This window comes from Phoxinus phoxinus (genome assembly GCF_949152265.1).
Source record: "Phoxinus phoxinus genome assembly, chromosome: 22".
NCBI lineage: Eukaryota > Metazoa > Chordata > Actinopteri > Cypriniformes > Leuciscidae > Phoxinus > Phoxinus phoxinus.
Genome location: NC_136897.1, coordinates 9,111,055 through 9,124,449, shown reverse-complemented (window position 1 = coordinate 9,124,449; position 13,395 = coordinate 9,111,055). Strand labels below are relative to the sequence as shown.

The 13,395-nt window shown below is 35.8% G+C and overlaps 2 protein-coding genes and 1 long non-coding RNA gene across 12 annotated transcripts in view; 1 reads left to right on the top strand and 2 right to left on the bottom strand.

The window, feature by feature from the left end:
- The window catches only part of LOC306991003 (uncharacterized protein), a 538,544-nt gene that overhangs the window by 240,355 nt on the left and 284,794 nt on the right, over positions 1 to 13,395 (bottom strand). The window lies entirely within an intron of this gene.
- pank4 (pantothenate kinase 4 (inactive)) overlaps positions 1 to 13,395 on the top strand; it is a 153,872-nt gene that overhangs the window by 10,314 nt on the left and 130,163 nt on the right. The window lies entirely within an intron of this gene.
- LOC306990714 lies at positions 6,919 to 8,560 on the bottom strand. The gene is made up of 3 exons (XR_013795920.1): positions 8,458 to 8,560; positions 7,774 to 7,889; positions 6,919 to 7,296 (listed from the first exon to the last, which is right to left on the bottom strand). It is a non-coding gene; the product is annotated as an uncharacterized lncRNA (long non-coding RNA).

The following is a 13,395-nucleotide window of genomic DNA, read 5'->3' as shown; positions in this document are numbered from 1 at the left end:
TTCCATTGTCCTGAAGTCAATGTTTTTTTAAATGGGTGTTTGGTTAAAGGGGACCTATTATGCAAAATTCACTTTTATAAGGTTTCTAAACAGATTGTGTGTCCACATTGTGTGTAAACAACCAGTCTATAAAAAAATCCACCCATTCAATTTTTTTATTTTTTATAATTCCCATAAATCATAAGCAGCTGTTGTGGCAAAAATTCATCAAACAAACATCACTGCGTAAGGGAGACTCAGAGTCAAATTATAAAAATTATAAGTATTTATTCTTGCAAGAATAGGAGCAGTCTAGTACACAGTTGTTACCCTGTGCAGAAGAGTGACACACCCCCAGACAGACTGAACCAGCTTTTATCTATAAGTTTCAAGGCCTTCTCCGCAGAGCCTTCCTACCAGTAGTTTTCCATAGACTAAGCCCTCCTTCACCAAATGGCCTTCTGACATCTAGGTCAGAGGTCCTTGTTCGTCTGTTCTCTGGAGTGTCTCTCCCTTCTGCCTTCCCAGGTACATAAAAAGAATCTTCTCTCACTACAAGTGAGAGTCACACATGTGACATTCTTTGAATCATCTATATTTTACTAAAGATCAATGAATATCATAAAACCGCCACTACAACTCCTCACTTTTTATCATTATTAATCAAACATAATAATAATAATAACAATAATAATAAATGCAAGTTCAAGTCATTACATCACACATCATAAAAGATCACTCTCCTTGAACCTGTGAAGAAAAAGTTTAGAATGAAGAAGCATAAGGCTGTTTTTGTTGGGGAAAGCCCCATTAATTATTTAGCAAGCGAGTAAACATGTTTACTAATGCCGGGCTCAACCTCAGTCACACTAGTAAGGAAAAAGATTATAGCACAGTAGGAAAACAAACATATAAAATTCAAATCATAAAATTGTAATAATAAAAAAAAAAATCCCTCAGTTTCAAAACATATCCATCGTTCTCAGAAAGAAAAGAAAACATCAACACATTTAACTGTAATCTCTACTTGAATCATCTGCATAATTTTGTTCATCCCCATCATCATTCAGATGGATTGTCATTTTCACCAATGGAACAGACATTCCAGCTTTCTCATATTCCCATGAATAACAAAATTATCAGAATAACACGTACAATCATAACTCCTACACATTCAACATTTTCCCCATATCCATTCCCCTAACCATATTTTGTTCTTTTACTTTTAATTCAATCAGGCAGTGGTTCTACTTAATCAGCTTCAATAATAATCCTTATAATTTACATTAATTAATAGATCTTCTCTCCCTGAAAACATTTACCTTAAATATTTTCTAATAAATCAGTAACCAATCAAATCATTTGTCATATACCAATATCAATACTAAGGCCTATTTCAATATAATCAGATAAAATCCTCAAAATCATCACAAAACCACATTCTTAAACCATTAGTTGGTCCACATCCTCCTCGGCCTGTTGGTGTAGGTGAGCGGCTTGGACTCAGGTGTCACTTGTGAATGGAGACCTTAAATATTTTGTTAGTGATTTGTCTTTCCCTCGTCCCTTTTGGTGTGACCTGTGGAATTTTCACCATCTGTTTACAAACTGAAACATATTATCATTAGACATTTCTTGCTTATTAGAGTCAAAGTCCTTTTCCCCTGAAAAACACTTTGCTTACGTTAACCAGTCAATATTCATACATTTGGAAACCAGAATCAGTTCAGCTTGATGCAATCCGTCCTGACATTCTGCAAAAGGAACATTTTAAAGTTATGCTCTGCCATTATTTCATTGGGCACATTTTGCCCTGTCTCCCAATCCTGCATGCTCTCTGTAAAGAAAAAACAAATTTCGAGGTTATTGTCAGATAGTAAAGTACGTAGTTTCCACGGCCTTCGATGTCCTGGCGTTATCTGTTGAAACAATCCAGACAGCAATTTTGTTAGGCAGAAGAAAGGCTTCTTTCAGGGCTTTTACCCAATTACCCCTTAATAAACCATATTTGGCAATTGTTATACCATCCCCCTTTTGATGGTCGACACAACTCGATCATCAATTTAACATAACATTTAACATAGTGTTTTCGATAAGGTTTACCCTCAACACTAACCCAACCATTGTCCTTCAGACAAATTTCCTCCATACATCTTTCTCTGTCTCTGAAACAAAAATATTACATTCTTCACTTAAAGCCACAATTTCGTTTTCTTATCGAAGTATTTTAAGGGCAACGGCCCTCAGTCTCACTGCGTATCCTGCTTTTCAGGCCTGTTGTTTTGTCTCGCAACCATTTTTAAAAGTCGTCAGGTCGTGCTGTACAGACTTGGTCAATGTCAGTCAAAAAAAACATTCTCCTCCTGTTTACGATAATCATAAATGGCTCTCTGCATAATTTGATATTGACTTAGCCAATGTCTCACTTTGTTGTTGCCGTCAAATCTATAACCCACTATAGACGACGATATACTGTACAACTCCACAATTCCAATTTACATAAATACCTAAACTGATGCAGAAAGTAATTCAAATCCACATCATACACACTATTCAGGCGGAATAGCTGCCCTACACTTAACACCTACAAGACATAAAGTGCTGTCACCATCACACACACTCATGCTAGACACACATACAGCATGTTAACTGCTCATTTACAATGTTCGCTTTTTTTTTATTTTATATTAACTCTAAAAGTATAATATTTAAGGTTTAAATAAGACTTAAACTTCACATTTTTCTGTAGCTTTTATATAATTTTACATCTTTGAAATTTGGCCTCTAAAACCGTTTCAAATGTTCTATCTGTTCATTATTCATTTTTCTTTAGAAAAGTCAACTGGGTTGTTTTAGTTCATTATCATTATTTTGTTTAAGCTTGCCTTACCAGGCCTGATAACAGAAAGACAGACAGAGTACCAAATCCCTTCCTCCACTCAGCAGTCTCTCTTTCACACAAATAATCTTTTTTAACAGCCTCCCAAGACTGAAACTTAATTAATCATAGTCTAGAACCCTTAATAGTTCACAAATGTTAATATACAAATGTTTAACCCAAATTAGAACCATTACAACAATCTAAAATACATTATGCTATCATTTTCTAAGGTTATCTTTAGTTTGAATACTTGTATAAATTCTCAATTCACCTAACCTTTGTTATCCAAACTCTACAAAAACTGTCTTAATCTATAGCCACCACCATGTCTAACCTTCAGGAGTTAAAACCATCTTATAGACATATTAGTTCGAAATCAACTTCTATAATTTTCCTTGCCCAATAAGGCAACCATCATGTTCCTGATATAAATTAATAAGTTATGTTACTGTCTCCCCAACAAATAAGGACAATCAACTCATGGTCTCAGCTGACTCTTGAAAGCACATTTCCCATCAGCTCTTTATCTATAATTTCCATCAGACTTGTCACAATTGAAAACAAGCCATACAGTGAATTGCGAGGGGGGTTTTTCTCTGGTGAGTGGTATAGAGGAACTCACATTTTCTCGGTCAAACAATGCTCTGCTGACCCCACAATGCTCTGCTGACCCCAGTTGGCCTCTAGTAGTCAGCGCTCAACTCTCATACCTTCTCACATATTGACACCTCCATCCGGAGGTGTCCAGTGTTATTGCGTGACCTCCCTGCCTTAGGTATAGTCCCCTGGCCAGAAGGATCTGCCCCTTCGTTGGGCAGGTCACTCGTACCCACTGATGACCCGCTCACTCCCATCACACAATCAGTTTCTTCAACAGAACTCAGCTGTTTTCTGGAGCTTAGGAAAGGCACATTCAAGAGTCACCTCCATCTGGACTGCCTAAGTTAAGGGAGACAGGTTAATAACAACAGTATTTAATAACAAAATCTGTTAGACCTGTCCGAATCAACAAAATCTCAGTGAACTTTATTCACATCCGTCTATTCAATGTACATCTATAGCCATGGTCATAGGTCCTGTGTCATGGTGAAGGCTAAGATCAGACAAATACGTTACTGGTCCTAAAATAACAAGTACTTTAAAGTCATTCAGTTTTACAGCCTTCTGACATTGAATGAGAGAGAGACTTCAGGACTTGGTACACTGTTTCTCATCCCTAAACATTCTCTACTTTAGCTACTTTATCTTTTAATTCTAGCCCAGTTTAAGGCTGCTTTGCTAGAAATTACATACGTTTTCAATATAAAATAATTTTATAGTTGTCTTTTACTCATACAGGGAATTTAGACATTACAAATTCCACTCATATTGAGACTGTCATACAGTTTCAGCCAAGTCCCAAGCTTATCTTTTGAAACCAAAACATCAGCTTCTAGTTCTGCTTCTGGTCAATTTCCAAGCTGTTTGTTTAATCAGATCCATTTCTACAATTTTACATTTGTTAAACTGTTAAACCCAGTGCTACTGCTTCTGCTTATTTGATCTTAAAAACAAAGTTATTCTAGTTCTCAATAACGTTTCATTAAAAGACAATCATCTTTTTAGTTACCTTTACCTTTACAAATATTTTCCCTATCTGTAATTTTACATTTACTGGTACTTTAGTTATTTTCCTTTTAAAAGGATTTCCTTCCGACTTAAATCTTTCAACTTTCTTTTCTCTTTCAATCTACTTACGACTTCCATCTATCAACTTTCTTTTCTCTTTCATTTACTCAGCACTGCATTTACATTCTTAGTTCTTTCTCAGACGAAAACTTTAATATCGTCTTCAAATCCTGTTCTACTTTCAAACCCACATTAATACACGTCACCTTCACATTCCATCAACTTTCTTTTCCACCTTTCTGAGTGGGCATTTACAGTTACTGCTAAATGCAGCTGACCACAATTAAAACATTCTCTGTCCCCTTGCCTATAGTTCGATTATCTTGAGCTTTCTAGCAGCTCCAACTTACTGCACACTTGAAGCAGTGTGTTCCACAGGAATGTAAACAGAGCTGATAAGCAGTTCTCTCTATTCTTTGACAGTCCACCAGTGGCGGATTCTATCACACTAGCCAAATCATTATTTTATCATTATTTTTGGCAGAACATTAATTTTCTGCACGGAAATGCATAAATTATTTCCTAAGCAGGCTTCACAAAGTTTCTGTTTAACTTTAACACTTGTCCAGGGAAAATTATCCCCGACCCATAATTTCCTTTATAAAACAGCCAATGTCTTTTTTCCTTCAATGACTTAAAGGGCACCTATTATGACATTTAAAATGTTCCTAATGTTGTTGTGGGAGTCCCCAACAACAGTTTTACATGCATGCAATGACAAAAAACACTTTTGTTTTCGTATAATATGCATTTATTTTTACCTGATTTGCTCACCGACTCCCAAATGATTCGTTCAACGACTCGTTTTTCAAACCCCTCCTTTGCGCGACGCTAATCTGCGTTGATTGGTCAGATGACCCAGCAGTGTTTACAGAGATAATACTTATTTTTAACACGGAGTGCAATGATGCTTTTATCAATTAAATTGTATTATAATAATGATTATAGTCCACTGCTTTATAGTTTGTAGTAAAAAACGAAAAATAAGATAAAGAATTTAATGTTATATTAGCGAGCATAGCCCAGAGTTCATATTGTAAAAGCACAATCAGTCTTTGTTTGCATTAGCCCGATGCATAAACATAACGTTTTTACAAAAAAAAAAAAAAAAATGCAGTTACGTTACTACGAGGTATTACTCTATTCTTTAAGACAACTCCGAAAACAACGACAAACACTTCACATATCTCAATACAATTGCCATTGAAGACCTAGAAGCTAAACGGTGCTTACCCACCTAACAAAAACTCGTTGAAAAGACGTAGAAAAGACGACATTGCCAGACGTCTAAACAACGTTAAAATTTGGTTGAAAAGTGAAAGGTGAAAAGCCGTCTTTTTCAGGTCGTTGAAAAGACGCCCATAAAAGGACGTCCTATTCGCGTCTTAATACGGTTGTAAAGTGAGTTGAAAAGACGTCTTTTTCAGGCCTAATTTCAACCGTGAATTCATTAGATTTTATTTTCATAATTACTGTAAAAAAATAAGACAATTCACAAAATAGTAACAAACCATTTATTGACTCATTTATCAAATACATCTTTCACGTAAAAGAAACACTTTCCTGATCACATCTTAAGCCTGCATTTGATCAAACATACCCTGAAATTTCACAACTTATATTGTGAAATATTACTACAATAAAAATTACTTTTCTATGAATTAATACATAAATAAATATACATGTAAATATATAGTATGTACAAAAGTATGTAATTGATTCCTGTGATCAAAGCTGAATTTTCAGCATTACTCCAGTCTTCAGTATCACATGATCCTTCAGAAATTATTCTAATATGATGATTTGATTCTCAAGAAACATTTATGATTATTATCAGTTGTACGGCTTCACATTTTTGTGGAAACTATGATAGTTTTCAGTATACTTTGAATATAACTTTCAAAAGAGCAGCATTTATTTGAAACATTTTTTTAACAATTGAAACGTTTTTACTGTGACTTTTGATTAAATTAATAAAATCTTTAAATTTATACAGAAAAGATAAAAAATTTTCAGTATAAAATTTTTTTCAAAACAATAAATGTTTATATAACAGAACAATGACCAATTATAACCACATTAGAAAACATTATAGTTCACACAAAAATGTACATACCCTCATGTCGCTCCAAACCCTTAAGACTTTTGTGGAGAAGACAAATTAAGATATTTTTAACCGATGCCTTGTGTGCACAAATAAACAATTTCATCTTTATTCACAAATTATGTATCTCCGACGCATGTTGCACCATGAGATGGCTCTCACACCAACACAACACTGATGAATCGTGGTGCTCCATAAACACGTTTCAGAGATATATATTTTGTTAATAAAGATGCAATGTTTTTTTTGCACACACAAAGCATTCACATTGATTCATAAAGTTGAGGTTAAACCACTGGAGTCATATTGATTATTGTTAGAATAATGTCTTTACTACCTTTCTGAAGCATGAAAGTTTTAGTTGCATAAACTGTGAAATGGAGGGACAGAAAGCTCTCAGATTTCATTAAAAATATCTGTATTTGTGTTTCAATGATGAACGAAAGTCCTACAGATATGCAATGACATGAAGGTGAGTGATTCAATTTTTGGTTAAATTTGACACATTAGATAAATCAGTTCCCTCAGGGGCACCAGTAGATCTCTCCCTGATCTTTGATCTTCTGGTTCTTTTGCTCCTTCCACTCCCCCAATCACGGATTATTGAGCCACGACAGAAGCTTCCACTTTGAATGATTTAGCCTGGCTGTTTTTTCTCCAGCATCTAAGAAAGAAAACAATAACCAAAATGTAAAGTATACACTTGAGTTTTCCCTCTACATATACGTGCAAGATTTCAGTCATAGATAAATTGTAAATGTCTGCTTGATTAGACATTACCTGTCAAGCGATGTATGTTTATGCTGAAATATATTGGTTTGTGTTTTAAAAGCATCTATCACATGTCATTTGTAGCGAACTGTCTCGTGTGATTAAAGGTTTGAGCTTCAGAACTTCCGATAAGGGAACATACATAGTGAGTTTTTAGGGAGCAAATGTTTCAGTGCACGGTAAAGATTTTGTGATTAAGACGGCCCTTAACCACTAACTACTGAGCTAGGGACCTGAGTGATATGCATTCAGAGTTTAGCACCTTGATTAGCTTGTTCAGGTGTGCTGGACTAGGTTGGAGCAAAACTCTGCATGTAAGTGGACCTTGAGAGACAATTTTAGGATCTCCTGCAATATGTTCTGAACTTACAACACTGGTGGTGTCCAGATCCAAGTTCTGCAGACTTTCTGGTGATCCTGGATTAGCTGCTCAGGTCTGCTTAATTGGGGTTGGACTCTGTGATCAGGACTAGATGGCAAACAATACTGTAAAGAGAAAGAAGACAAACAGAACAAATTATTTATAGCATAATAATATTGTGTTCATCTGCTTACCTGTACAAAGTATGCATCATCAATATGCAGTATATATTGAATTTGATCTTAATAGCACTGTTTTACTAGACAAACCTGATCAATATTAATGGAGGAAAGCCTTATTTTGCCCTCCAGGTGGGCGTTCCTATGATGGTGTGACGTCACGTGAAAACTATGAATTAACTGGATAGTGCATACTTTTAGGTTAAATAAATTGGCTTACTTCTATTCATCCATTGACCAATTGCCACCAAAACCTTTACAAAACTATCAAAATCTCTCATCTACACATAAGATGCGATTAAAAGCTCAAACATACAGCTCAAGTCTACGTTAACGTTAGCAGCTACCTAACCTCTAAGTTAACGTTAGTTAGCTTAACGGCTAACGGACTTTTTCAAAGACACTAAACCCTTTCTATAAAGTAAATATTCAACGGAAGCGAGCCATTTACATGAAAGAAAGTGTCAGAAACATTTGTATGTATTATTTGTGTAATTTTAGGGACTAAACTTACCTGAAAGTAGTTAAAACAACAGTGAGAGACGGAGAGTTGCTGCATGTCAGTTGAGCTGCCGTCCCGTTTCCATAGTAACGCCCTCCGCTCCAGTTCAAATGCGTGTCGAATGTTCAGCGCGCGCGCCCATTAAAACACATAGAAGTCACGCAGCATTTACATAAATGTAGAATTGATGGAGTTAATTATTTGATAATCAGATAAAATATCCTGAAACTTGATACATTATTAAGTGGATAGGGCTGTGGCCATCGTCAAACTGTAAATGGAATGAGCATACGAAAGCATTGAGAATGTAAAACAATGAATTTTATTATAATATAATAGGCCTAATATAATATATAGCTTTAGAAATGGTAAACGTGGTATAGAAAAACAATTGCAAAAACTACATGATATAAGGCATGAACATTATTTTATCATATACACAAATTTACAGATGTAACATGAGGAACAATTTAAATTATAAGCTTCATGTTCTAAGTATTTTTTAAGTGTATTTCAAATATACAAAATGTAATACAATAGGCCTATATTTAACATAGTAATATGCAGTTATTAATAGGCTATTTAAGTGCTGTTGTTTATTGGGGTCTGGTGTTATAAACTACTGTGATGTTTAATGTGTTTATGGATGCATTATAGCCATTATAGGCATATTAAATATAGGCATAGTGAATGATAACAAATGTTCAGAGATATGTTAACTAATATAGGCTACAGCACAAGTGTTTTCAACGAGACATAAACCACTTGCTGGATTTCTGCCATGCCAAGTCATGTAAGTCTATTATGGTTTGCGAACGTAGGCTATAGTTGCTAAATAATGTATTTCTGGGATGTGCCGTTTATCTTTGAAATAATTTTTCTTCACTTGCTACAATAGATTTGTAATAATTTAATTATGTTTATGCTATATTGATAGATGTGGTCCGAAACAGACGCGCATAATAAATAAACTAAACTTGGGCTAAATAAACAAAGCCACATTTTATATGTTTTGGGCTAAATTTGGACCAAATCAGACCGACCAAACAAAGCCCAAATTTCAACGTCTATTTTTGGACTAAATTTGGACCAAATCAGACCGACCAAACAAAGCCCAAATTTCAACGTCTATTTTTGGACTAAATTTGGACCAAATCAGACCGACCAAACAAAGCCCAAATTTCAACGTCTATTTTTGGGCTAAATTTGGACCAAATCAGACCGACCAAACAAAGCCCAAATTTCAACGTCTATTTTTGGGCTAAATGAAGGCCATGACGGGCCGACTTGATTTAGCCCAAAAAACAACGTCCAAATGACGTCCGGTGCTGGGTGGGTACACAACAAACCAAATAATTATTAAGCATGCTACATAAAATATAAAAGCAAAAATTATTAATAACACTTACAGGTTGTGATACGGAGGAGGAAGCTGATGCAAATACACGAACCTTCCTTCAATATCAGCCGACTCGCGAATCCAAGTTTGAGTGCATTTAAAAAGCAATCGTCTTCAAAATGACGGGAACAAAGCACAAGGCTCGGACTATACTTCTGTGGTATAGTTGTATATATGAATTGTAGCCACTTAGTCTTCAAATGCTCCTCCTTGGGCAGATGAAAAAAGTTTGCTTTTGAGCCGCACTTCAGAACACAGCGTCTCGTCGCCATGATATTTTCCCTGGGCTTGGAGCGCAATAAGTGGGCGTATCGTATTCAAATAACTTGACAAGTTGACGTCATCTAGTCAGAGAAAAAGCTTCGGTCTTCTAACGATTCATAAAAATGACTCAGAGTCGACTCTCACTTTTGAAAGACAATAACTTTATATACGGTGCACTTTCATATTTCAAACTTTGCAGGATGTTTTTGTTCACTTAGATCTATGTTACACACTACATGAAAGGTAAATTTCAAAATTCCATAATAGGTGCCCTTTAATATCAACAAAATATCCGACATTTTACATTATTGAATTCCAAAATATGTCTTTACATTTCTCTAATTCGTTATTATCAACAACACTGATTACAATAGCAAGTACACATTTAACATCCGGAAGCCGGGCTGAATAAGCACGCGCTGTTGCTGTACTCCCAGCTGGAGTCTTTAGGTTCAAAAGACAATGGTTGTCAAACTAAAAATAAACATAATTTCACTCTTTATTTTACCACTAAAATATAGAATTGTTCCCCATTTTGCTTAATGAAACATTCATTATCTTTATATCATGTTAATCCCTGTTAATCATACTCAATACCTTATTACTATTATTATTAATCTGAACCTCACTTTTCATACCATTTCTTAATCTGACTTAACAGGCGTTCATAAATAGTTTTTTTTACATTTTATCAGAATTGTTATTTTCATAACATACATTTTCTACAGTTGTTTTCTTCTCAAAATGGTTAGTCTGCCGATTCAACAAGTATTATCATTCCTGTCTCAGTCCCACTTATCTCTACTGTTTTTACAGAAACCAAAATATCATATTACTCAAATCTCAATCCTTCACAAAGACAGCCTTATTGCTGCTTGCTACTTCAACTTTTGTTACAAACAAAATCTTCTGACATCTAATGTCTTAAAAAATAAAAACCTTTTATCAGTTATATTCAATCTTACTATATGGAAATACATTCTACATCGTCTCCGTTCTCTTTTATCTGCTTCAAGCCAACACCTCATTGTCTTTTCACACTTTTACACACGTTGAACACAGACACAACAACCTTTCTGTTTCTCACTGCCCTGTTCAACTGATTCCCGCACCATCTTTAATCTTGTGGTGCTCAATATCATACATTTCTGCCCTTAATTTTATCTCATTTGACAAAACACCGGTGTACCAAATTTCGCAAGCTTGCTTTTGAGACTTCCCCATATTGGCCGCTTATCTGTTCTCTGTGGATTTCTCTTTTACGCGCGTTCTCTTTATTTGTCAGGCGTCCCCGACAAACCCGATCTTTCTTTTAACCCAAATCGGACGGGTTACACTATTAGTGTCCTCCTAATTACGGTTTACCCAAAAAAAATCTGTTACGACTTTTTCTTGGCTCCCCCTAATTAGCCTCAGCACCCAAAAATAACTTGCTCCGTGGTGGAACAATTAATTTCCAGGTACCTATCTGTATGAAATGTCTTGGTCTGTCACAGTTCTCAATTAATTCCAGATTATTTATCTGCTTGAAATATCTTGTTCTGTCACAGACCTCAATTAATTTCAGATTATTTTCCTCGTATCTGTTTGAAATATCTTGATCTGTACGTAGATCTCAATTAATTTCAGATTACGTACCACAGAAAACAGTCCTCAGCCAATATGGTTCAATTTCACTCTTCCCCCAATTAAACTGAATTTAATTATACATTACCCAGAGATGTGTTGTTCTGAGCCACCTCGAGTTCTTTTTGATTCCAGTGTCCGATCCTCCCGGGCTCTGAAATCGGCCGGCCTCTCTCTCTTAAGTTTACGAGGTAGAGCTGGAACTTACTCAGTCCAGGTGGCCAAACACCGTCCGATCTCAGGTCCAGGAGGCATCGTCCAAGGAATCCCACTTCTGACACCAAATTGTTGTGGCAAAAATTCATCAAACAAACATCACTGCGTAAGGGAGACTCAGAGTCAAATTATAAAAATTATAAGTATTTATTCTTGCAAGAATAGGAGCAGTCTAGTACACAGTTGTTACCCTGTGCAGAAGAGTGACACACCCCCAGACAGACTGAACCAGCTTTTATCTATAAGTTTCAAGGCCTTCTCCGCAGAGCCTTCCTACCAGTAGTTTTCCATAGACTAAGCCCTCCTTCACCAAATGGCCTTCTGACATCTAGGTCAGAGGTCCTTGTTCGTCTGTTCTCTGGAGTGTCTCTCCCTTCTGCCTTCCCAGGTACATAAAAAGAATCTTCTCTCACTACAAGTGAGAGTCACACATGTGACATTCTTTGAATCATCTATATTTTACTAAAGATCAATGAATATCATAAAACCGCCACTACACAGCTTTTTAAAAAAAAGAGCAGTTCCACGTTTCCTCCCTATACAGGTGCTGGTCTTATAATTGGAATATCCTGAAAAAGTTGATTTAATTCATTAATTCCATTCAAAAAATTAAACTTGTATATTATATTAATTCATTACACACAGACTGATATATTTCAAATGTTTATTTCTTTTAATTTAGATGATTATAACTGACAACTTATGAAAATCCCAAATTCAGTATCTCAGAAAATTTGAATATTACTTAAGACCAATACAAAAAAAGGATTTTTAGAAATGCTGTCAACATGAAAAGTATGAGCATGTACAGCACTCAATACTTAGTTGGGGCTCCTTTTGCCTGAATTACTGCAGCAATGTGGCGTGGCATGGAGTCGATCAGTCTGTGGCACTGCTCAGGTGTTATGATGTTACTGTATTTGTCGAATTCATTGTTGTGATAACGCTGCGCCGTTTTACGTGTTCTAAACAATTGTTGAAAAAGTACATTCGAACATACCCACATCACTTGCCAAAAGACAGATTAATCTTTATGTATAACACATGCTATGTTTATTTACATGGCCATAAACACCAGACGTGATAAACAATGTCAATAAACTAAACACAAGCCTAAAGCAATAATACTTTCCTTACATAAACATAACTATTACGGTGCCGAATGCTACATTTGGAATATATAAAATTGACCCGTACTTTTATGGGACCGATTGGACCAGCTCCAATCGGTAAAGAATAATTGTGTTCCATAACAACTGCGCGAAACAAGCTAACGTTTGTTGCTTGATAGACGCTACAACTACAACTTCCGCATTTGTCCAGGACTCCACGCAGTACGAGCGGAAACCGAGGGTAACGCGGATATGACGCCACTGACTGGCGACTCCCAGTTCACCCCTGCTCACATGCCCCGTTTCCTTGGTTAAAATCGCAAATTTCTCACG